Source organism: Chiloscyllium plagiosum, chromosome 18 (assembly GCF_004010195.1).
Source record: "Chiloscyllium plagiosum isolate BGI_BamShark_2017 chromosome 18, ASM401019v2, whole genome shotgun sequence".
NCBI classification, from domain to species: domain Eukaryota; kingdom Metazoa; phylum Chordata; class Chondrichthyes; order Orectolobiformes; family Hemiscylliidae; genus Chiloscyllium; species Chiloscyllium plagiosum.
The window spans coordinates 32,064,565-32,088,775 of NC_057727.1; the positions used below are offsets into that span (position 1 = coordinate 32,064,565).

Below are 24,211 nucleotides of genomic sequence, written 5' to 3' on the forward strand. Positions count from 1 at the left end.
CAGCCAATGCAAGTATAGCAAGGTCCTACCAATGAATCATGAAGAGCAAATGATAGGTAGGGCAGTGAGGGAATTTGTGCCCAACTGCAAAGACAGCAGGGTTTCCAAAAGCACCGTCAGTAATTGCTTAGTACTAAAATGGATGCTTAGATTACTTACTCAGGTCTATGAGTGAGCTTGAGCCCAAAAATCTCAAAAATCTTGGTTCAATGGTACCATTCAATAACTTGGCTATTACATTGGCTTCCATGAATGGCACACTTCAAACATAATTGATGGCTGAGGAATGGTTAATCATTGCAAAAAGTGTATTTACTGCACTCTGCAATATTTCTAAAGAAAAGTCTTGAAGTATATTTTTTCTCAGTGCATAAAAGATTAAAAAAAAAGTGAGCCATCTTTTAAAATGATGACAGTTCAAGAAAAGATTCTTGTTCATTTTATACACAATGAAAAATATACTCCTAATTCAAGTCTCTTGCATAAATATTGAAAATAATAGCCTGCAATTCAGATTATACAACTACTTAACACATTTAAATTCCTTTGTCTGCTCCTTTCATGGATGCATTAACCAGTTTAAATAAGCCAGTTTAAAATAAATATTGCATACTCAGTAATACAATACCCAACAAATCAGAGCAAAACATTAAGCTGAAGAATTTCAGCTAAAAATGTCAAGTGGATGGTTCATTTTGGTCTCCTCCTATGGTCCCTAATATCACAGAAGTCAGTCTTCAGCAAAATAAAAGTAAAATACTGCAGATGCTGGAAATGTGAAGTAAAAACAGAAAGCAGCTGGAGAAAAGATCAAAAGATCTGGCAGCATCCATGGAAAAAGAAACAAACTTAATGCTTTGAGTCCTGTATGAGTCTTTTTCGAAGAAGAGTAACGCTTAACTTGAAATACTAACTCTATTTCTTTCTCCACAGAAGCTGTCAGACCCGCTGAGTTTCCCCAGCACATTCTGTTTTAATCTCAGACTTCAGCAGTTTGATTCTCTTCATTATCATGATTACATATAAAATGGACTACTGTTCTTGAATTGTATTAGCAGATTTAATACCTCAAACTGCCATGAAGTAGTTTTAAAAAGGAACCAAAACACTGATTTAAAATAACTGCAGAGATCCACATAGGTTGGCCAAGTTTCATGAAGCTGATGTGAATTATAGCAAAGACAGTCTGAGCTGAAATTAACACATTTCCCAAGAGCAATTAGCTCAGTTAGAAGGATCTCTTGGAGTAGATTTCTTATTTTATTTGTACAACTGTAGCAATCTTCACATGTTGGAGATGGAACCTTCCCTGAAATTATTAAGCCCTAAGAAATGTAACTTCAGCTGACAATGGGCAGCGCAGTGTCTCAGTGGTTAGCACTGCTGCCTCACAGCGCCAGAAACCCAGGTTCAATTCCAACTATGGCGACTTGGAGTTTGCACATTCAACACGTGTCTGCGTGGGATTGCTCCAGGTGCTCCAGTTTCCTCCCATAGTCCAAAGATGTGCAGGTTAGGTGAAGTGGCCATGCTACATTGCCAATAGTGTTCAGGGATGGGTAGACTAGGTGCATTAGTCAGGGGAAATGTAGAGTAATAGGGGTAGGGGAATGGATCTGGGTGGGATATTGTTCGGACGGTTGGTATGGACTTATTGGGCCAAATGGTCTGTTTTCCAACTGTAGGGATTCTATGATTCTATAGTACACTCTGTATATTTGAGCTACTATTTCATAGAGTTCTCTTTTGGCAGAGGAGAGAAGGTGGAATCCATGATGGAGAGCTGAACACAGGCTACGAAGGCTCGCTTGGTAAAGAAGCAAGGTATCTGGTTTGACAGTACTGATTGGAAATGAGCCTAAGAGAATCAAGAACTTTAAAAGATAACTGTGATACACACCTTTACCAACTGTGGTCACAGGTCAAAGCGTTATGTTCAAGGATACCTCAAGGATTAGATTAGATTAGATTACTTACAGTGTGGAAACAGACCCTCAGCCCAACAAGTCCACACCGACCCTCTGAAGAGCAACCCACCCAGACCCATTCCCCTACGTTTATCCTTTCACCTAACACTACAGGCAATTTTAGCGTGGCCAATTCACCTAACCTGCACAGCTTTGGACTGTGGGAGGAAACCGGAGCACCCAGAGGAACCCACACAGACACGGGGAGAACGTGCAAACTCCACACAGACAGTTGCCCTAGGCGGGAAATGAACCCGGGTCTCTGGCGCTGTGAGGCAGCAGTGCTAACCACTGTGCCACCGTGCCGCCGATCTTGAACTCTGTTTTATCTTCCTTAATAGTGTATATGTGAAAGTGTATGGGTCCAAGTGACTGTACAAAGTCCATATACTTAGCGTTGCAAATTTATTATTTTTCTTTGGTTTAGCAGGTGATACATTTGCATTTGTGTAACCCAAGTAAACTTATCAGTAAAAATAACTACCTGCATTTGAAGTAGAGAATGTAATAGGCTTGTGCTAAAAAGAAATTAAGCCTTTGTTGCAACCAGTTGAAAGGACTACATATATCTTACTTGAAATATAAACTGTAAAATTGGAGTTTGGGCTGCTTTGTTGCAAAAAATGAACCAACTTTTTAATATCTCAAAGAAAAAAGGAACTGTATGGCATTGTTTTGCTGAACCTGGACTTGACACTTTTGTGAGACACAATGGCACCGGTGCCTTCGAAAAAAAACTGCCAATCACAGCTTGTAGATTGGTTTAAGTACAATTTATCACAGAAATGTGAGGGAGCAACTGGGACCTAAGAACTCCAAAAAATGTCAGGAAGAAAAATCACAATAAAAAAGGAAAGAACTGCAGATGCTGTAAATCAGAAACAAAAAGAGAAGTTGCTGGAAAAACTAAGCAGGTCTGGCAACATCTGTGTATGCTTTGGGTCAGGTGACCCTTTCTCAGAAAAATCACAATCCTTCTTTCTCTCCCTCTATCTTTTCCACTCACAGAAAAAGGAAAAAACACTCAAAGACTCAGCCGAAAATAAAGACCTGGTGACTCAAGCCAAGATCTAGATCCAACTGACCGGCTATCAAATTGAGGATTGCCACAAACAGCAGTGTGACAACACTGCCAAAAACAATATCAAAAGGTGGGAAAGTCACCTCGTTTTCTCTTCTGTTTTGACTCTGAGCCACAGACATTTTGCCGATATTTTCCACCCACGATATTCTTAAAACAAAAATGTTGTCTCATCTTTCTTGCTTATCCCATTAGTGTGTTTGAATTTAAAGAAGGTCTGGTTTAAAGTTTTCATTTTTGTAGTTAATCCTCTGTTTTTGCCACATATTGGAGGACGGATCTGTATTAATAAATAATTGTTGTTGTATTGTTCATTGATGAAACCAGGTGTGAGTTTCGTTTATCATAGATAGTGCTCACAGTTAGGCATTACCCATCCTAGTGACGAAAATGGCCATTTTTCACAATTGTGATGACTCTGAGTATAGTGGGGCTTGATTTAGAACACACTGTTCCCATCATGGTCATGACACCAATCAAAGGAGGTTGAAGAGAGGGGAGCCAGTCACTTTTTTATCACCTCATCATAACAAAATTTAATGTAGAGAAAGTACTGAATGCATTGAAAGTAGTAATACAGACTGTGGAACCTGACAACATTCAAGCAAAAATGCTGTAGGCTTTTGCTCCAGAATTAGCAGCACCTATAGCCAAGCTATAGTTCCAGTGTAGCTATAACACTGGCATCAACCTGCCTGCCAATGTAGTGAACTCACCCACATTAGGGGCATTTAAACAGTCCTTGAATAAGCATATGGATGATGATGAGATAGTGTAGGGGGATGGGCTTAGATTAGTTCACAGGTCAGTGCAACATCGAGGGCTAAAGAGCCTGTTCTGCACTGTATTCTTCTATGTTCTATATGCTATGTTATAATTGCTGAGGTATATCCTGTCCACAAAACACATGGCAAATCTAGTCCAGCAGCTCATGCTACATCAGTCTACTGTTATGCATTAGATAAATGATGGTAAGCATCATTAATTTTCAGTGATATTCACTTACCAATCATTACTTTGTTTGAGTACCAACAGGGGCACATGGCTCCAGAACTCACTGTAGCCTTGGTCCAATAGTTGAGGTAACAGTGATTGCTCTTGACATCAAGGCAGCATTTTACCGAGACTGGCATGAAGCAGACGTGGCAAAACTGATGTCAATGGGAATCAGGAGAAAAATGCTCCATGAGTTGGAGTCATACTTAGCACAATAAAATTGGTTGTGGTTGATGGAGTTCAATAACTCAGCCCAACTCACTGCTGTAGGAGTTCCTCAAAGTCTTGGGCCCAATTAACTGCAGCTGCCTAATCAATTAATTCCCACCATCATAAAGTCAGAAATGGGGATTTTCACTGATAATTGCTCAAGGTACAGTAACATTTGTAAATCCTCAGGAATTGAAAATTGTCTAAGTTTGGCACATAAGAAAAAAACAATGTTCATGCAACACAAGTGCCAAGTAGTAACCACCTCTAACAAGAACATTATCTTCTGAGGTTCAATGGTATTACCATTGCTGAATCTCCTACAATCAACACCCTGGGAATTAGCACTGATCAGAAATTGAACTGGACCATCCAAATAAATACTAAGGCTATAAGAACAGGCCAAGGTTGGGAACTCTACAGTAGTTAATTCACTAGATGACTCCTCATAGTTGGTCCAACATTTCTGGGTGCAATTCAGGAGTTTGATGAAATACTCTCCAAGTATGCTGGCCTATACAAGTGCAGCTCCAAATTGCACCTGGATTGTCAAACAAGCTTTGATAAGGTATCCTGCCTTGGTAAAGCAGCCAACATAATTAAAGACTTCTCCCACTTTAGTAGCACTCCCTTCCACCGGGTAGTGGACATAAACATTTGAAAACACGCACCAACAGATTTAAGAACAGCTTCTTCCCTGCTGTTAACAAACTTATGAATGGATCTGTCACCTATCAGAGTTGATCTTTCTCTGCGTCTTCTCTGTAGCTGTAACACTATATTCTGCATTCTGTTCTATCACTCTGATGTACTTATGTAAGCTATGATTTGTCTAGTTAGTATGCAAAACAATATTTTTCATTGTATCTCGAAACTTGTGACAATAATAAATCAAACCCAGAACAAGTGCATGACAAAGGTTAGGGTTGAGGTTTTAAGGATTCAATAGGAAATTCTTTAAAATAACATGTAAAGCAAAGACTGCCATGTAAAGGGTAATCATTCAGAATAACGTAAGGTAGAAAGTAGTGTTCTACAAGGATCAGTTTTCTAATTACTGTTAGTCAAAATTTACGTTAATGATTTGCATTTATGACAGATAAATCAATATCAAAATTTGCAAACTAGACTAAGCTTGGTAACACTGCAGAACAACACATAACACAAAAATAAATCTTGCGGTCTTGTAACTGGACAGTCAATAGCAAATGGAATTTAAAAGAGGTAAATGTGAAATAATGCACCTTGTAGGAAGACTGGAAACAATGTTTACATCTTACAAATAAAAAAACTGATTGGGATTTGAGAGAAAAGTATTTGAGGAATACTGGTGAACAAACAATTAACAATGATATTACAGAACAACAAACCATTTAAAATTTATATCAGAGCACCAGGATTTATTTCTAGGAGTATATAAATCAAAAGTAATAAAATTATGTTAAACCAATAAAGAATTTTGGCCAGAACGCTCTCAGTGCTGTGCACTGTTCTGGTCCCCAAAGTGTCAAAAGGTTGGAGAAGGAGTTGAAATAGAAGGGGACTCCAAATAAATAATCACCAGCATGGTGTGAACAGGATGATTCTGTTTTATAGATTCCACATAACATTAACATATTTGTTATCCCCAATAAAACAATGTAAACAATATTAATGTTTGTATTATAATAAAACAAAAAGCAGCATAATTTCCACTTTTTTTGTGGCTGTTGTGTTTAATTTCTCCTTCTACCTGTTAATGTAGTTTTCAGTCGTGTAGATGCAACATGTACACAGGAGTTGGAATTTTCCTGTTTTCAGTTCAAGTGTTTTGCTGAGTGAGATTCATGGTGCTTGTTCTCCTATGGCTCAGACAGACCTTTCTTACACAATCTTTCACTCTTCACTACATTGATATGGAACCAGGCTCTTGGAGAAGCAGAAGCAAATTGCTCAGATGCTGGAACCTGTACCGAAAACAAAAAAATGCTGGAAATCACAGCAGGTTAGGCAGCATCACGGAGAGAGATGAAGAGTCATCTAGACTCGAAACATTAGTTTGCTGTCTCTCCCCGGATGCTGCATGACCTACTGTGATTTCCAGCATTTTTTGTTTGGAGGTGCGGACTTGCCCATTGTGTCAGAACCGTCTGGCATTCACGCTGCTGGCACCGTATTCGAGATCTGGCCACACATCATTTCAGACACTGCAAACCACCACATTGTGGTGCTCAAGCCTCTACTTTCAGAACATGGACCATAGGAAAGGAAAGCTCATTCCCTGGATGTATTCAGAGGATGGGCTGGTGAAGAAGAAGGCAGTACCTTTTCCAGCCCCAGGTAGCCATGGCACCAGACCAAGCTGGTCTGGACATAAAGCACAGCCTGAATCGGAGCTATCCCCTGGGTGAAGCAGGATGCCTAGCAGTGCATGAAGAAGGTCAATGATCTTCTGTGCTCCGCAAGGGTAAGTGCCATCACCTCTCTCTGCTACTTCACGTCCACATGTCCATCGCTCACTCCAAACTGGCCAATGCAAACTCACCACACCAAGGGTCAGAGATGATAGATCTCACTGTTTACATACAGTATGTTCACTTAACAGCACTCACCCACCTCATCCTCCCAGACTACTTACAATTCCAAACTTCTGCACTTCCTATTCACTCTCTGGGGATATCTCATCACATCGCTATCTTACGTGTCACCACTAACTACTCTTCCATCCACTTCCATCATATTCCCTTTGGCTTTTGCAGGATAAACTGACCCACTCCCCAGACTGATGTCTCCACAACATTCTTACTGACCTAATTATAATGGCCAGATTTGTTTCACTTGACCTGCAAGGACCCACCACAACTCAATCCCTGGAGTGACTCAATCTCTGGTATATCCAAGTACTTGATTGACCATGAACCACCCTCAGACTGGAATCAGATCAGTTCCTTGACTGACTGTGATGGTACCACTTGACTGACCAAGGACTGCTCCCCTTTTACTTTCATAGGCAGCCATTTGCTTGAAGCAGTGAATTTTGACATGCACTATAGGTGTGACACTGACACAGCACAGAGCCACACAGCAACACATCTGTTCCATTGACATTTCAGTGCTCCCTACTGCCAGTCACTCCCTATGCTAAAAGGCAATGCAAACCGCAGAGCCTAGCAGTCTGCAACTGAGCATCAAAGACTCTGTGCACTAAGAAATCAATGCGAGTCTCAAAGAGGTTGGTAGTCTATAAGTCAGTGCTGAAGTCAATGAGTATGTGCTAAGTTAGTAATTCAAAATACACAAAACTGGAAGCCTCCAAGTTAGCACAAAGTGAATTAGCACTAAGGATCATAAGATGCATCTTGTGTAGCCGCATATGTGTCCTTCTGCAGGAAGTGTCCTGGCAGAAGAATGCATGTCATAGGTGACTCTGAACTTCAATGTAACATATGGAACAGCTGATGTAGTGTGAGCGTTGCTCTGAGAGTTGTGGTGAGTCTGGAGATTTACCAATTCTGACTTGCATGGATGAAGGGTTCAGGAGGATTCGTGCCATGAACATGCAGTAATGTTGTTACTAGAAAGTCGATGGATGATGGCCAAGCCAAGAGGTCAGCAAGTTGCAGCCACCACTTATCTATCCTGTCTTAAAACATCAAGAATTTATGCCTTCCGGCTTCTCAGAGAAAGACAGTAGAATTGGAAATGGCATATAAGTAGTGAGAGTTAAGGCTTTAAATGAGAAACAAAAACAGGGAAATAAAGTAGAGTTATCTCAATGTCGAGAATTTGATATTTTTCATCTCTTTCAGTTTTCTAATTTTGATTTGATTAGATTTATTTATTGTCACATGTATCCTGTTACAAAATACAGTGATGGAAAATATTATATAATATCACCACTCTCCAGTGCCATCTTATAATACATAAAAATAAACCAAGATATAGAATATAAAGGCAGAAAAATTAGTAAATAAAGAAAAAGTGTCCACCTTTACTGTGCTTCTTGTTAAGTGCTCCGTCATGGACTATGGGCCTGGTGGACACGCTGCACCACTAGAGCAAAAGTCCTCGATGGACCTCTCCAATGCAGGTGCCACTGATGCTGCCGAGTACCACATTGGCCTAAACCTGACTCCAATGTTCTTGCCATTACACAGTCCACACCAATGAGAGGAAAATTCCACTCAAAGTTTAAATCTTCCCGTTTAAATATTCACAACAGAAATCCGATACATTCCTGAAAAACCGTGTCACCTTGCCGTCCCGATGTCTTTTACTAATGCCATTGGGTATCGCATGTCATGTTCTATCTTAGCTGGAAAAATATATTTCCTTGTACAAGAAAAAATGTTTCTGAGATCCTTAACAGTCACCCAGGAATATTTTTCTAGTGAATCCAGTCCTGGCATAATTTAAGTAGAAATGTTATCGTTGGGAACATGGTGGCATTGGAAGATGAGTTAACACTATGACAGTGCCATTCAATTTCCAGTCTCCTGTAAGACAGTGGCATTGGCAGAAGATCATGAACAGACTGCCACAGTCTCGACCACAGAATGGAATGAAAATGAAAAAAATGAAAACAGGACCAAGGTGAGTAGGGTCAGAGGTTCGGAATGACTGAATTCAAAACAGCTGTCAAATGACAACTACTTTCTAAAATTAAACAGACAATTTACTGACATTTCATATCTGGGAAATGATTGATAACAACCTCTACACAACATGTGAATACAACCCAATCTTGACTGAAAAGTCACAACCATTTAATATAGATAAAACAGCAATGGTATATCAAGCTTGAAATAGGAACCATTTATTTATTGTTCAACATTGCAACCAGATTCCATTAGTACATAACTCTAAGGTGGAAAAGCAGCACCAGGTCAGAGTGTAACATAGTGATAGAGTGAGATTGGAACACTCCCTCTCATTCCTTAAATAAGCAAAATATTTCTGACAAAATTGTTCATACAGCTCATATTGCAATCTCCATTTACAATTGTGGTAATACATTCCTATAAATTTATAGAAAGGATAAATGATGACGTCAGGGAAACCTTTACAAGTAATTTTACTGACTGATAATCGAACAACAGGATGAGCTTTCCAGCACCTCTGTCCACTGAAAAACAGATGATGCTGCAATTCAATAGAATCGTTTTTCCTCAATGGTTTTAATAGTAAACGCATGAAGCAGGGAACTTATATGGAGGTTAACAAAATACAATTATAAACCAATCTCACCAGTAAACCTAATAATGTTTTCACACACTGGAGAATAACACATCATTAAAAATTTATAATTTCTGCTCCATTTTCAACTACATTTTTCTGAAGGAAATATCAAAAAGCTGTTTTAAAACAAGCTCAAAAATAGCCAAATTGTATGTACAAATAAGTGGAAACTGTTAGGGGTGTTTATATAAACTCACCTCCAGACATGAGTTTATATAATACATAGATTATGTCCATTGAAATTCTTTTACACAGTCACGGATACAGTTTTATATACATTGCTAAGTAGATTTCCCTTTGCATTGCTGTTATCTTGTTACATGGGTCTGTCTTAAGAGAAACACATCTGCACTGCAGATGATAGAAATGTGAAATGAAAAGACAATTACCGGAGAAACTCAGAAGGTCTGGCATCATCTGTGGAAAGAAAAGCAGAGTCAATGTTTCATTTTAACTCTTCTTCAGAACTCCAGTTCTCCAATTCTGAAGAAGAGTTAGATCAGAGTCGAAATGTTAATGCTATTTCTCTCCCAACAAATGCTGCCAGACATGCTGAGTTTCTCTAGCAGTTTATCTTTTAATAAAATGGACCTTACTGAGAAGTACCAAACTCTGGAGGCATCATTTGGGCCACATGCACATTTCTTTCAATTCTCGAGTGCACCCACTGCACTTGGTGTCTCTTCTGAGGGGTGAAGAAATATTGATGAGCTGATTTTGCTGTAGAAATGAAGCTTTGATATCTATTGGTCTACATTGCTAACATGTTACTAACATGGCCAAGAAATTCTTCCAAATTGCTTTTCCTTGTGTTGGTGAATCTACTCGTATCTTCATACCTTTCTTGACTGACAAAATATAGTTGTCAAATCTACTGATGTAAAATGATTTCTTTTTTTGTATTTCACACTTTAAGATCCATAACCACCACTACCTTGTTGAAATCTCTTACTAAGGGTGGGTTTACAATGCTGTGACAATGTCCTTGAGTATTTATTACAAATCTCGCATCTATCATTTATGTCTTCTATAAGTTTACTGCATTCTTCTTCCATTGTTCTTACAACTTTTATTACCGTTTTAACCTTTTAATCAATGGATAAGCAAATTGCCTATGCAGTTTTAATATTATGGGCTGAATTTTACATACTTTTAGGTTGAAATGCTGGTAGTCCAGCATTCTCAAATCAGACTTTGATTTATAGTTCAAACATCACAAACTTCAACAACATTGATTAGTTTCTCCCTATATTTAAATACCCGATATTTTTTATATATTCTCACCCAATTAATTCTTGATATTTTTCCATTAAATCTTCCCCAGTTCTGTTATGTCAGTCATTCCTTCAGACCTTACGAGATGATAACACACCAGTTGGAAACAGACAGATATGGCCAGTGCTCTTTGCCAGCCACTAAGTGTTATTTTATTTTTTGACTGTTACAGAATGATCTTAAACACAAATCTATCAGTAATGAGGCACAAATAGCCTTTCATGTTAGCCTCACTGTTAATGAGTCACATATATTTTGTGAGGTCAGTGTCCTCTTGAGCCCTGAGCTGAGCTACTGATCACATATCTTCTCTTTTATAAAAATGGTCTGCCGCCAGGTTGATAACATCAACCAGCTCCAACCTGACTTCAGCAATGTTGAAACACTAAATTATGCTTTGCTACTTCAAGACCCAAAACTCCATGATTGTTCTGCACTTCTGGTCAGGTTCTCAACTTTCACACTTCATAAACATGAACTCATTCTTTCATACAAATATCCTAACCTACACCAAGACTCAGACAGGTATCATCGCGGCGCTTTCTAACCCATACTGGTTAAAACTTTCACCCTTGCATTTCAATAATGGCATGACCTCCTGCTTCTTTAACTCTGTAATTTCATCTACCCGAACAGACCTCCAAGAACTCAGTTTCTTTCATTCTGGCCATCTCTGCATTTTCAATTTCCTTCATGTGACAAAAGGTGGGTTTATAATTTAGTCGCGAACCAAATTGTACATACTAAGTACAAAACAGACCTGAGAAAGGAAGCAAAGTCATTTATGATGAGACTCTAAATCATTTTATAAACAGTGAGGTAGAAAAAATGTAGACAGAAGAAAAATGAATCAAAGGCAAGCAAGGAGAACTGCTTATGGAGGTACATGACGTACTGAAATAATACTTTGCTTCTTTTGTCACAAAAGGAGAGATGTCTCAGGAAACAGGAGATAGTAAAGAAACTTAATAAGATAAAAATAGACAAAAAGAAGGTATTTAAAAGACTGGGATTGCTAAAATAGAAGTCAACAGGTCAGGATGGGTTGTATTCCGGGTTACTAAAGGAAGTAAGGGTAGAAACCGCTGACAACCTATTCCAATCTTTCAAATGTTCTTACGTATGGAATTGGTACCAGAGCTCTGGATGAAGTTGAATATTACTGTGACAGTTAAAAGCACTGTTCACTTGAAAGACTCAAAATTTAGGTTAATAAATGAAAACCAACATGGATTTCTTAAGACAAATTGCAGGTAATTAGTTTGATCATATTTTTTGAATAATTAACTAAGGAGGAGGACGAGGGTAATGCACAAAACCAATAATTACATTTTAACATTAATAAAAGACTAATCAGAACCCAGATGAGGTTTATTACAGATTCTGGGACCACCATAACTAATTAGATAAAAGATTCATAATTGGATACAATGCATGAGGGGGTATGAAAGAGATTCATGTTAAATGGTAGGAAGGACAAAGGGCTTCAGTTACATGGAGAGATTGAAGAAATTAGAATACTAAGGTGAGATTTGCTAGAGACGTTCAAAAATTTGTTTAGTCTTAATAGAATTAATACATAGCTTACCATGGCAGGAGGATACATATAGGACATGACGTTAAATTAACTGGAAAAGGTTGTCATGATTAAAACGAGGTCAGCCAGGTGGACCTCATCGAATATGAGTTCCCTGACTGGATGATATTACAGACGCAATCAGGGAGCCCTGACTGACAGATAAAAACAAGAGTGTCAGATGTTCTGTTCACTCTGAGTGCTGGTTCTGAGGAAGCTGACCAGTGTCAAGGACTCTCCATGTTTAAATAATGGGTGACTGGGGTATCAGGATACCAGCCTCTGTGGAGTTATTTCAGATCAGAGATACCATGAAATTTATTTTTAATGCAAGTTGTAATGATCTAGAATGCAGCAAAATATGATGGTGGAAGGAGATTCAATAATAACTTTCAAAAGGAAATTAGATAAATACTTGAAGGAATTATATGTTTCGTGGCAAGGGGTGGGGGTAAGAGCTGGAGTATGGGGCTAATTGGATAGTCATTTCAACGAGGCAGCAGAATCATGCTGGCAAAATGGCTTTTCTCTGTGCTGTTCCATTCAATAGCTCTATGACCTACCTGTTTAGAATGTATTGAGACTACTCAAACATACTTCATTTGTGGTCCTACAACACAGCCCATTACTCCGAGCTGGATTCAAACCCAAGACACACAAGTAAAAGGTAAAAAGGTTAATTAAGTGTATGACAAAGACCCTCTGTGAGCATGCTATGAATAGATACTGGAGTGTGTAATCTAATTGAAGTACAGAAACACCACACTCTTGGTTGCTTCTCTGATTTTGCAAATTTGGTTCTGAGGTCATATAATTTCCATAATCAACTATTGGGCAGTAACTATGGCTCTGAATTTGACAGCTTAAAATGCAGCATTTTTGAAATTGATGTATTTTGGTAGTTTGGGTTCAACAAATGAAGTCGTATTTTACATATTTTCCTCCTAGGTGAAGTGACTGACTGTCTTCCTTACTAACTAATTAGATAAAAGATTCATAATTGGATACAATGCATGAACATATCAAACCATGTTGTTTCCTTTCTGTCTTACTGTCTTTTACATTCAGGATTAAATCAGTGAAACAGAGTTGCCTGTGAGAACTATTTTCTTTGTAAAGTGGCATGCTCTCCCATCCCAACTACTTCAAAGGAATGAGAATTTGTTGAAACTACAACATCACAAAGTTAAGGGTGAGAACACACTCTACATTGAATGCACACAGTACCGTAATTGCTTTAGATTTCAGTATATTAGCCACATAATTCGTAAAATCTTTGCAATAGAGATTTTGGCCCAGATCTTCTGGTCTCCAGATTGTTAGGGGACTGACATCCCTGACTGATGTGATCTGAGACTCCTCAAAAGTTCCGCTGGGTTGACCATGTAGTATTTACTGAAGTTTAAACTTTTGATAGGCAATCACCCAAACCTCCGAAAAGATCCTAAACCCTAAACTAGCATGAAGACTTTTGGGGGCTTCAACATATTTACCATAATACAGGGCGATCCCCGTATCCGTGGAACCATTTCCACAGTTTCAGTTACCCACGGTTTACTATAGCCTGAATGTATTATAGGGGATGTTCCAGAACCAGAGATCAAGGGCTGCTGGGAAGGTAAATTTCCCAATTTAGTTAAGGGGTTTGCTCCTATCCTCAATAGGTCTTGGAGCATATCCCCCACAGGTACAGGGTTACTACTGTAATTAGCTAGGAAACGTTTGCAGGAGTAAAACTTGCTCTAACTCCTGGTTACTGATAAGTGTGATCTCTAAAACATTCACACTCTCCACACCCACTCACACCTGACCCAAGTGTCCCCACCCCTGGACCCATAACCCGTACTGCAGTAAACCCAGTTTCTGCTATATAAAGTGGCCCAGTTTGCTTTCCAGTACTGGTTCTGCACTGTGCTGGACAGCTTCCTGAACAGGTACAGCCGATGTTTCTGAAGAAGCCTAAATTGGAAGCTCGAGGCAGATAAAACTGCACTCCAAAGCAGGGTAATTAAAAAGGAGGGGAGGGGCAACCCACTGTGATTGTTATTCTCGGATGATTTGATCCTTTGTTTCCAGCTTGAAGTAAATGAAATGTAGAAGCAATGATACAAATAATTCAGTTAAGGTAGTTTGTGATTCTACATTACTTTTTATTTGGCCTACACATGATCAAGGAATAAATAGAATGCTATCCCTTTGATGACGCTGTTGAATAAATGTTCTTTCACATAGTCCTGTAAATTACTTTTCCTTCAAGTATTTATCAAATTCCTGTTGAATATGTCCATTGAATCACCTCTCATAATCCTTTAGACAGTTTATTCCTGACTACAACTGTAAGCTGTGCGTACAAAAATATTGAACAAATTTGATTTAAGCAAACTTGTCATGTTAAACTAATAAGACTTTAAGAAATTAATCTTACTGGTGTACTTAAAAATGTTTACAGTTTTAAAATGTATCCAATGATAGGCCAGGTTGGATTTTCATCCATTCATAGTCAATCTATGATGAAATGTATTGTAGCAAAAGTAAATCTATGCTTGTCAACTGCTTTAGAGTTCATTATATAATGATTTGAAAAATGTGCAGTGTCTCTCTCTAGCATGAATATGATATTTAGAGATTCAAAACATATGTGAGGTCTATCCTTATATATAACATGTTATTACATGTAATGTATGAAAAGGCCTCACATCTATGTGATCCTCCTATTATCTGACCAACATAACATCTATTTCCATAGTTAAAATAGAAATTGTCTGTAAACTTGGCATGTTGCAATGATTCTCTTCTCCCTAGGAGCTTCAGCACAACTCTGTTAGCAAGTGGAAAGTTATTAAGTAGAGTTTCATTATGAAGAAAGGAAGACTTGCAGTTATATCACACTTTATGACCAGCAGGCATCTCCAAGTGTTTAACAACGAATGAAGCAGTTTTGAAACTGTTGGACACCAATGTTTGCACTGCAAACTTCCACAAACAGCAATGTGATAATGACCATAAAATCATACCTGGTTTTAATGATGTTCATTGAGGAACCATACATTGGCCAGTACACCAGAGATTACCATTACTTCTTTTTGAAGCAGTATATTAAATTCTTACATGCTTACTTGGGCTGGTAGATGAAGCCTCAGTTTAAATGCCTCTTGCAAAAGACACGCTCTCCAAATGTATGTGATTCATTCACTGCACTGAATAGTCTAACTTGATTCTTTGTTCAAGCCCCAGAGTGAAATCTGAACTCAGAACCTTTTAACTCAGAGGCAAGGATGCTGCCAACAGAGTTATTGTGTGGCACTATTAATACAATAATTTATAGGACACAATATGTGACTGTAAAATAGAGTTTAATTAACATCTCCACGTCATCTTAAGACTGCACGTACTCTTGATTCTCTGTGGGAAATGTCACAACATCAATTAATGATATATAAAAAAATTTAAGTGGCTTTGGAATATCTGCCTAGGAAGCTGAACTTCACAACATTTCAACATGCAAGTAATATGAACTTCATTGTTAAAGACGTGCAGCTATATAGGAAAGGAACGGTCACAGCAAATGATTCTCAGAATCTCTTTACCGTAGTGTGATTATTTTAGTCAAATATAATGGAGGAAAAGAAATAAAAATAAAATACATGATTGAAAAATAAAAAAATATAGAAAATAAACAATTAATAATTGGCAGGGAAGAAAAGGGGGAAATCCTTTCTTCCTCTTTATGGAACTAAAGCCCAACCTGAAGGCCTGAGCTGGCCTACATTTGAGTATCATTCATATGATTTGGATTAACTACTGCAACCAATTTAAGCACCAGTTGTATGATAAATAAAAGGGGTGAGTGGAGGACAAGGGGGCTGGAGGCAAGTGATGATAGGGAATGCTGCAGAATTGGGGCAGCTCTTATGCACTTCTTGAATCCGCAAGAATGGTTTTGGATTCTTTTATTGAACTTATCAGTTACTGAAGAATCTTGAGTGCAGCAAGCCTGGTTCCTGCTCCACTCAGCACTTTCCAGTTTCCCAGAAGGGATCTAAAACAGGCTTGGGTACATGGATGAAATGGGACTAAAAATCGTTTCTCATGTCTGCCAGGGGACATCTGGACAACAGCCCAATCAAATATCAGGCCAAATGTCTTCAGGCACAATTTCATAATTTTAGTTTCCAAAATGTTTCTTCCCTACAAGGAGATCAATGAGGTTTAGTTTCTGTCCCAGAGGTTTTAAGAAAATCCAGTGATAAGGATAGATGGCACTGCCAATGAGATCAGCCATAAACCTGTCAAAATTCAGCTATTCTCAGATTATTTTGTTTTCAACAACCATCCAGTATGGGATTTCCCATAGGCACTTCTATCATTTGGGAAAAGGATGTTGATTGACTATTTCTCTGCTTTTTTGTATGTCTAACACACAGCAATTCATGCATGGACTTCTACATTCCAGCTGTTATCTACCTGTGCCAGATTAAACTGTTAGTTAATCACGCAGGGAAAGAGTAGCTCAGAGATAGAACTTGGGTATTTTGTCTCTAAGTGGTTATGCAGAAGCGTTGCCTTAAGGGGCATATTAACCTAAAGGGAATTGGTTTAGCTCAGTTGGTTTACAGAGCAGTGTGATACCAACAGTGTGGGTTCAATTCCCATCGCCGGTTTGAGGTTACTACGAAGGACTCCTCTTCTCAACCTCTTCCCTCGCCTGAGATCTGGTGGCCCTCAGGTTAAATCACCACCAGTCACTTCTACTGAGAGAGCAGCCCCCTATGGTCCAGTAAGACTGGCGACACAACAAAATTAATCAAAATACATTGAGCTCACCTAAAATTCATTGCATGCATGTTTGGGATTGAATACCATAGGGAAGACAACTCCTGCTTTTAGGCAAGAAGAGGTAAATCTGTAATTCATAAAGAATTTATGTCAACTTCTCAATATTTGTGATCTCTTGCTGATAAAAGAAGATTTGAGCTATATTAATTAGCAGTCAGAGCCATGATTGGTGTAGAACTGCATTTATGCACAGTGCCTTATTCCTGATTCGAAATACAAACCATAAACTGGTGCCTATAACTATAACAAGCTGTCAATAAATTGATGACAAAGAGTCTGGTTTCATTAAAACATGGGTGCTGAACTCACAGCCCTATATGTTTTCTGGAAGAGGCTACAAAGCCAGAAATTTCAAAAGGAGAATTTAATTAAACTTCACCTCCCAACTCAAGTCAAACCAAATAAAATCACCATGTTGCATTTCAGTTCTTATATAAGTAAGGAGGTATGAGAAAGGCAGTTGCAGTACTGTGTTGGAGATGGGGAGGGTAAATCTTTGAGATAGTAATATCTATACAAAAAGCGTAATGGGTTGCACATATCAAATTGGAAATTCAAGTTATTCTCCTGAACTTCACACGGGGAGAAAGTGAAGTTATTAGCATTCAGCATTAATAAGGAATGGAGAACTTGATGTCACCAATATCTTGTTGCTCCAGAGTACTAAAGGTCTGGAGGATAGTTAATGTGATTCCTTTATTTAAAAAAGGAGACAGAATATGTCCATAGAGTTATAGACCAGTCAGTTTAACATCGGTGGTAGGAAAAATAATGTTGATTCCTAAAGAGAGAGTACAGGAGAACATCTAGAAGTAAGAAATTTAATAATGAACAGTCAAGTGAATTTCAAAAGGGAAAATTTTGCTCGACTGACCTTCTTGAATTGTTTTGAGGAGATAACTGAGAGAATAGACAATGCAGTTTATGTAACTTATCTGGATTTTCAAAAAGCCTTTGATAAGGTGTCCTAATGGATTTCTGAATAAAGTTGGAGAATATGAAGTCAAGGAACAAGTGGCAGAAAGGATTACTAGCTGGCTTCAAGAGGAAAAGCAGAGAGGGGAAATAAGCAATAGTTATTCAGAGTGACAAAGTGCAAAGTACTACAGGCTCAGTGCTAGGAAACTGCTATTCACAGTTTACATCAACAATTGCACTAAATTGAGAAGTACAACAATACAGTATTGAGGATGACTGCAACATTTTATAGGAGGGCATTACTTAACGTATAGGATAGGCAAATATTGACAACAAGTTCAACACAGGTAAATGTAAGGCAGTAGAGTTTGGAATGAAACTGTGAATCTAGGTTGTGTACAGGAACAAAGGGATCTTAGAGTACATATCAATGATTAAAAGTTAGCACTAGGTTTTATTTCTAAAGGAATAGAATTGAAAAGTGGAAAACTAAGATTAACCTGTATTGAACTTTGTCTAGATCAGAGAGCATTGCATGGAGTTCTGTTCACAATATTATAAAAAGGACAGAGAGGTGTTGGAGAGGGTGCAGAAAAGTGAATATTTTCTCTTGTGAGGAGGATCATAACCAGAGTCCATTGATATGTTAGTCAATTAAGAAATCCAATAGGAAATTCAGAAGATACTTCTTTAGCCAAAGTATGGTAAGCATTTGGAACTCAGTTACACAGGGAATGGTTAAAACCATTAATGTAACTGCATTTAAAGAAAAATGAGACAAGGATTTGAGATAGAAGTGAATAGATGGTTACGATGATAGATTAGATGAGAAAGGATGGGAGTTAGTTTGTGTGGGAATTAAACACTGGATTAGACTGCTTTGGGAAAAATAGACTGTTCATGTGCCATATATTCTATATAATCTACAGGCTGCACTAAAGCAATGCTTGCAGATATAACCACCACAAAACTTAATGCGAAGGTGTGAAGTTATTGTCCTTACCCACTAAATATGATAGAAAACATAAGGCTAGTACAATAAGTAAGACATTTTTAATGGTGTAATAAGCAATAATTACAACCAAACAACACTATTAATCATAACATTTCATTATATTGAGTACTGAGGCTTGATTCATTCAGGATTGTGTGGTAAAGATTTATATAAAAATACTTTTATCTGTCTCTTTTTATCCCTCTTGGTCCCAACTTTTTGTCCCAATCTCTGTATCACTTTCTAGATAAGATTTAAACTTAAGCTATATTTGCTCACTGAGACCACACTTATCTCAATGTGGATTCTTCAATCTGATGGGTGGAAGATCCTCACTCTTTCTCGGTCTATTCACAGATGTCAGGGATCCCCCCCATAGAGAGTGCCATTTGGATCAGATGCCAGATGAGAGCAAATCTCCATTCCAAAGCCAACAAAAAGTCATTTCTTCAATGCTGACCACAAAACCCAAAGGCTTAGACACTAAATCTTGTGCATGTGGAAAGCCTTGTTAATTTGCACACAATATATTGCAACTTTCCATTACACATCCAATGGACCAACAATTGAATACAGGCTGATAAAATATGAAGTGGGGATGGTTAATTGCTTTCCAAATTTTGCCAGTGATACTGGAGCTCAAATAGCCAAAAATAAACATTTAAAAATGTTTTCCCTTGAATGTTTCAAGTACTACTATTGGAGTTCTTCCAGGTTACTAAACTGAATCCTTGACATACCAAAGAAATAAATCCAAGCACAAAGCAGTCTTTTAAAACAATCTCAATGTGGATGTGTACTGCTTTTGATAAAACTGAAAATCTCTTTCAAGTCATTCTGACTTCCAGGATAATATTTTATGAATACACGGCAATCTTTTACAGAGAATGTTTCCATTACCTGTCTTCATGGTCAATGCTTCCAGCTGGATGAAAACCAAGTACAAGTCAATGCCTGAAAAAGCTGCCGTTACAAACAGGCCCAGTGAGGGGAGAATAATTTGAAACATAGAAACATAGGAAATAGGAGGAGTAGGCCATTCAGCCTTTCAATCTGCTTCACCTTTCAATATGATCATGGCTGATGATCCAATCCAGTACCCTGTTCCTGCTTTTTTCTGATTGATCACTTTAGCCCTAAGAACTATAACTAATTCATATCAGAAACATTCACAATTTGGACCTCAACCGCTTTCAATGGCATGGCAGAGAATTCTACATGCTCAGCACCCATTGGGTGAAGAAATTTCTCCTCATCTCAGTCCTAAATGACTTACCCCAAATCCCTAAACTGTGACCCCAATTGTGAACTCTCCAGTCATCAGGAAAATCCTTCCTCCACATACCATGTCGAGACCTTTTAGAATTTTATAGGTTTCTATGAGCATCTCCCCTCATTCTTCTGTTAACCAGTCCAGTCTCTGTTCATCCATCAGTCCTGTCATCCCAAGAATCAATGTGGTACACATTTGTTGCACTTCATCCATAATCAGAACATTCTTCCTCAGATAAGAGGACTAAAACTTCGCACAGTACTCCAAGTGGGGTTTACAAAGGCCCTGTATGGTTACAGAAGGCACCCTCTTCCTGTGAAGGCCAACATGCCTTCATTCCTGATGAAGGGCTTATGCCCAAAACATTGATTCTCCTGGTCCTTGGATGCTGCCTGACCGGCTGTGCTTTTCGACTCTGATTTCCAGCATCTGCAGTCCTCAAGTTCTCCCAGTTGATTTGTACCTTCTTCACCACCTACTATACCTGCATGCTTACTTTTCATAACAAAAGCAGATATTGCTGAAAACGCTCAGCAGGTCTGGCAGTATCTGTGGAGAGAAATCAGAGTTAATGTTTTGGGTTCAGTGACCCTTGCTCAGAATTGTGAGGAAGGGTCACTGGACCTGAAATGTTAACTCTGAGTTCCCTCCACAGATGCTGCCATACCTGAGCTTTCTCAGCAGTTTCTGTTTTTGTTTCTGATTTACAGAATCCACAGTTCTTTCGGTGCTTACCTTTAGCCACTGCTGTGCAAGGAGGCTCCAGTCTCATTGCACCTCCCTCTTTTCTAAGCTACTGTCATTCAGATAATAATTTTCCTTGCTGTTTTTGCTCCCAAAGTGGAAAACCTCACATTTGTTCTAATTAAACATTATCCGTCAGGCATTTTCTAAGTCATTTCAACTTAACCAAAACACACTGTAGCATCTCTTCATCGCTAACCTTCCATCCCAGCTTTGTAGAATCATAGAATCATTAATCCATACAGTATAGAATTACACAATGCCTTTGGCCCATCAAGTCTGTACTGTCAAAGCTACACCAAATTTACACTAGTGCTCGCCCGAGCACTTTTTAAAGGTTGAGAGTTTTCCCTCCTCAATTACCTTTCCAGGCAGTGCATCCACACCCACATCAATTTTTGGGTGAGAAAGGCTTTCCTGAATGCCTCTCTAAAGTTCTTGAATTTCACCTGAAAAGAGTGTCCCTTTATTACTGACCCTTTGACCATTAGGAACAACTGATTTCTATCCAACCTGTCCATACCCCACATAACCATTTCTCACGACCCAAAAAATCCTTCTCTGCTCCAAAGAAAGCAACCCAAACTTATCCAGCCCCTCGTCATAGGCATCCTGGTGAATCTCCTCTGTACCCTCCCCAGTGCAATCATATCCTTTCTATAGTGTGGTGACCAAAGCTGCACACACCAGCTGCGGCCATCTCTAAATTTGGAAATGTAGTTCCCTCATCTAAATCATTATTATATAATGTGAATAGCTTGGGTCCAAGCACTGATCCCTGTGCTATCCCACTAGTCACTGCCTGTCAGTTGGAAAAAAAATTGTTTATTCTTACTAACTGCCAATCAGTTCTCGGTCCATGTCAATACATTTAACCCTAGTCCCGTGTACTTTAAATTTACATGCTAATCTCATGTAGGACCTTATCACAAGCCTTACAAAAGTCCATGTAGACCACACCCACTGGCTCCCCCTTATCAACTCTACTTGTTACATCCTCGTTATGTTTCTGTAGATTTGTCAAGCATGACTTCCCTTTTGTAAATCCATTTTGACTCTGTCTGTCCTGTTTTAACAAGTGGTCTGCTGTTAAATCTTTTATAATGGACTCCAGCATTTTCCTCACTACTAATGTCAGGCTAACCAGTCTATAATTTCCTGTTTTCTCTCTACCTCTGTTTTTAAATAGTGGGGTTATGTTACCTACCCTTCAATCCAGTGGAACTATTCCAGAGGCTATAGAATCACGAAAGACCACCACCAATGTCTCCACTATTTAACTTTCTTAAATACTCTGGCATAACAGGCCTTGGAATTCATTGCCTTTTAATCCCATCAATTTCCGAAACATTACTAATACTGATTTTCTGCAGTGCCTCCTCTCGTTAGAGCATGTGGTCCCCAACATTTTTGGGAGATTATTTGTGCCCCTCCTTATGAAAGGATATATTTAATTTATTTGCCAATTCTTTGTTCCCATTGAATTCAGTGAGAATTGTTACATAACATTAAATACACTGGAAAGTGTTATTTTCATAGCCCAATTACACTGAATTTGTTAGTGATTTTCTCTCCATCATTTGTCTTTCTTAGTTTTTGATATAACAAATCCTGTCTTTCTCTTGTATTTCTTCAATGTATCCCCATTTACAGAACTGACAAATGCTCATATTTACTTCTGCTGAATTCACCATATTACTTGGCATGAAGAGCAGAACATTTTAATTCCAGTTTGAAAACAAATTTAGTGTCTCAAGTATGGGAAACAGTTGCCTTTTGAATTATGAAGAGCTAGGATTTGTAGAATGTTCTTTACGTCAACCAGTTACTTGGAAAAAGGATAGGATTATATTCACAGAATTTCAGAGAGCCAAGGTTCTACACCAAGAAAATCTATTCAATCAGAGCAGGTAAACCCTGCAAGAAAATGTAATGTACTTGAGTAATGATTGCTGCCTGTGTAAACTACGTATCACTGATTACATTTGGACAACAGAACCATTGAAAAGTTACAGCACAGAAAGGGACCCTTCAATCCATTGGGTGGAATCTAAACTTATTGAATTATTGAATCCCTAGAGTGTGGAAAGAGGCCATTTGGCCCATCAAGTCCTCACCAGCCCTCCAAAAATCATCCCACCCAAACTCAGCCCCCTTACCCTATCCAGGTAACCCCACTAATTCATCTGGTCTGCATACTACAGACAATTTAGCATGGCCAATCCACTGCAGATCTTTGGGCTGTGGGTTTGAACTCACACTGACACAGGGAGAATGTGCAAACTCCACATGGACTGTCATCCAAGGCTGGAATCGAACCCAGATCCCTGGGGTTATGAGGCAACAGTGCTAACCACTGAGCCACTGTGCCTACCTAGCCCCTGAACGATGTGAGCAATGGTAAGTCAGTTGGAAAAATATGGCAAAAGCAGACAAATTAGATTGACAACATTGTGAAAAGAAATTCAGATGATCAAACCACGTTTTGAACAGCATGATAAAAATCTTAACAGTGAATAGCGAGAGTCCTAATTGAATCAATTTGCATGCATTAGCCTGCCAATATTAACTAATCTCACATTATTGGTATGCAGTTTCATGTTCTTCCACAAACGTTCAAGTGGGTATCTGGCAACTCCAGTTTGTTGCTTTCTCCTCTGAGCCTTCATCTTTGGACAATAGTCCTAAACTCCCAGAACATGCTGCATGGCAGTGACAGCCTGCAATACCTGTACACATGTACCTGCTTCGCAAAACTATCATGGCACATCGCTAACTCATAGAACATAGAACAATACAGCACAGAACAGGCCCTTCGGCCCACGATGTTGTGCCGAACATTTGTCCTAGCTTAAGCACCCATCTATGTACATATACAATTGCCGCTTAAAGGTCACCAAAGATTCTGACTCTACCACTCCCACAGGCAGCGCATTCCATGCCCCCACCACTCTCTGGGTAAAGAACCCACCCCTGACATCTCCCCTATACCTTCCACCCTTCACCTTAAATTTATGTCCCCTTGTAACACTCGGTTGTGCCCGGGGAAAAAGTTTCTGACTGTCTACTCTATCTATTCCTCTGATCATCTTATAAACCTCGATCAAGTCACCCCTCATCCTTC

General features: G+C 38.8%; 1 protein-coding gene across 4 annotated transcripts in view; it reads right to left on the bottom strand.

Annotated features, from left to right (window-relative positions):
- Positions 1-24,211, bottom strand: part of arhgef3 (Rho guanine nucleotide exchange factor (GEF) 3) — a 328,180-nt gene that overhangs the window by 142,377 nt on the left and 161,592 nt on the right. The gene's annotated exons all lie outside the window — the stretch shown is intronic.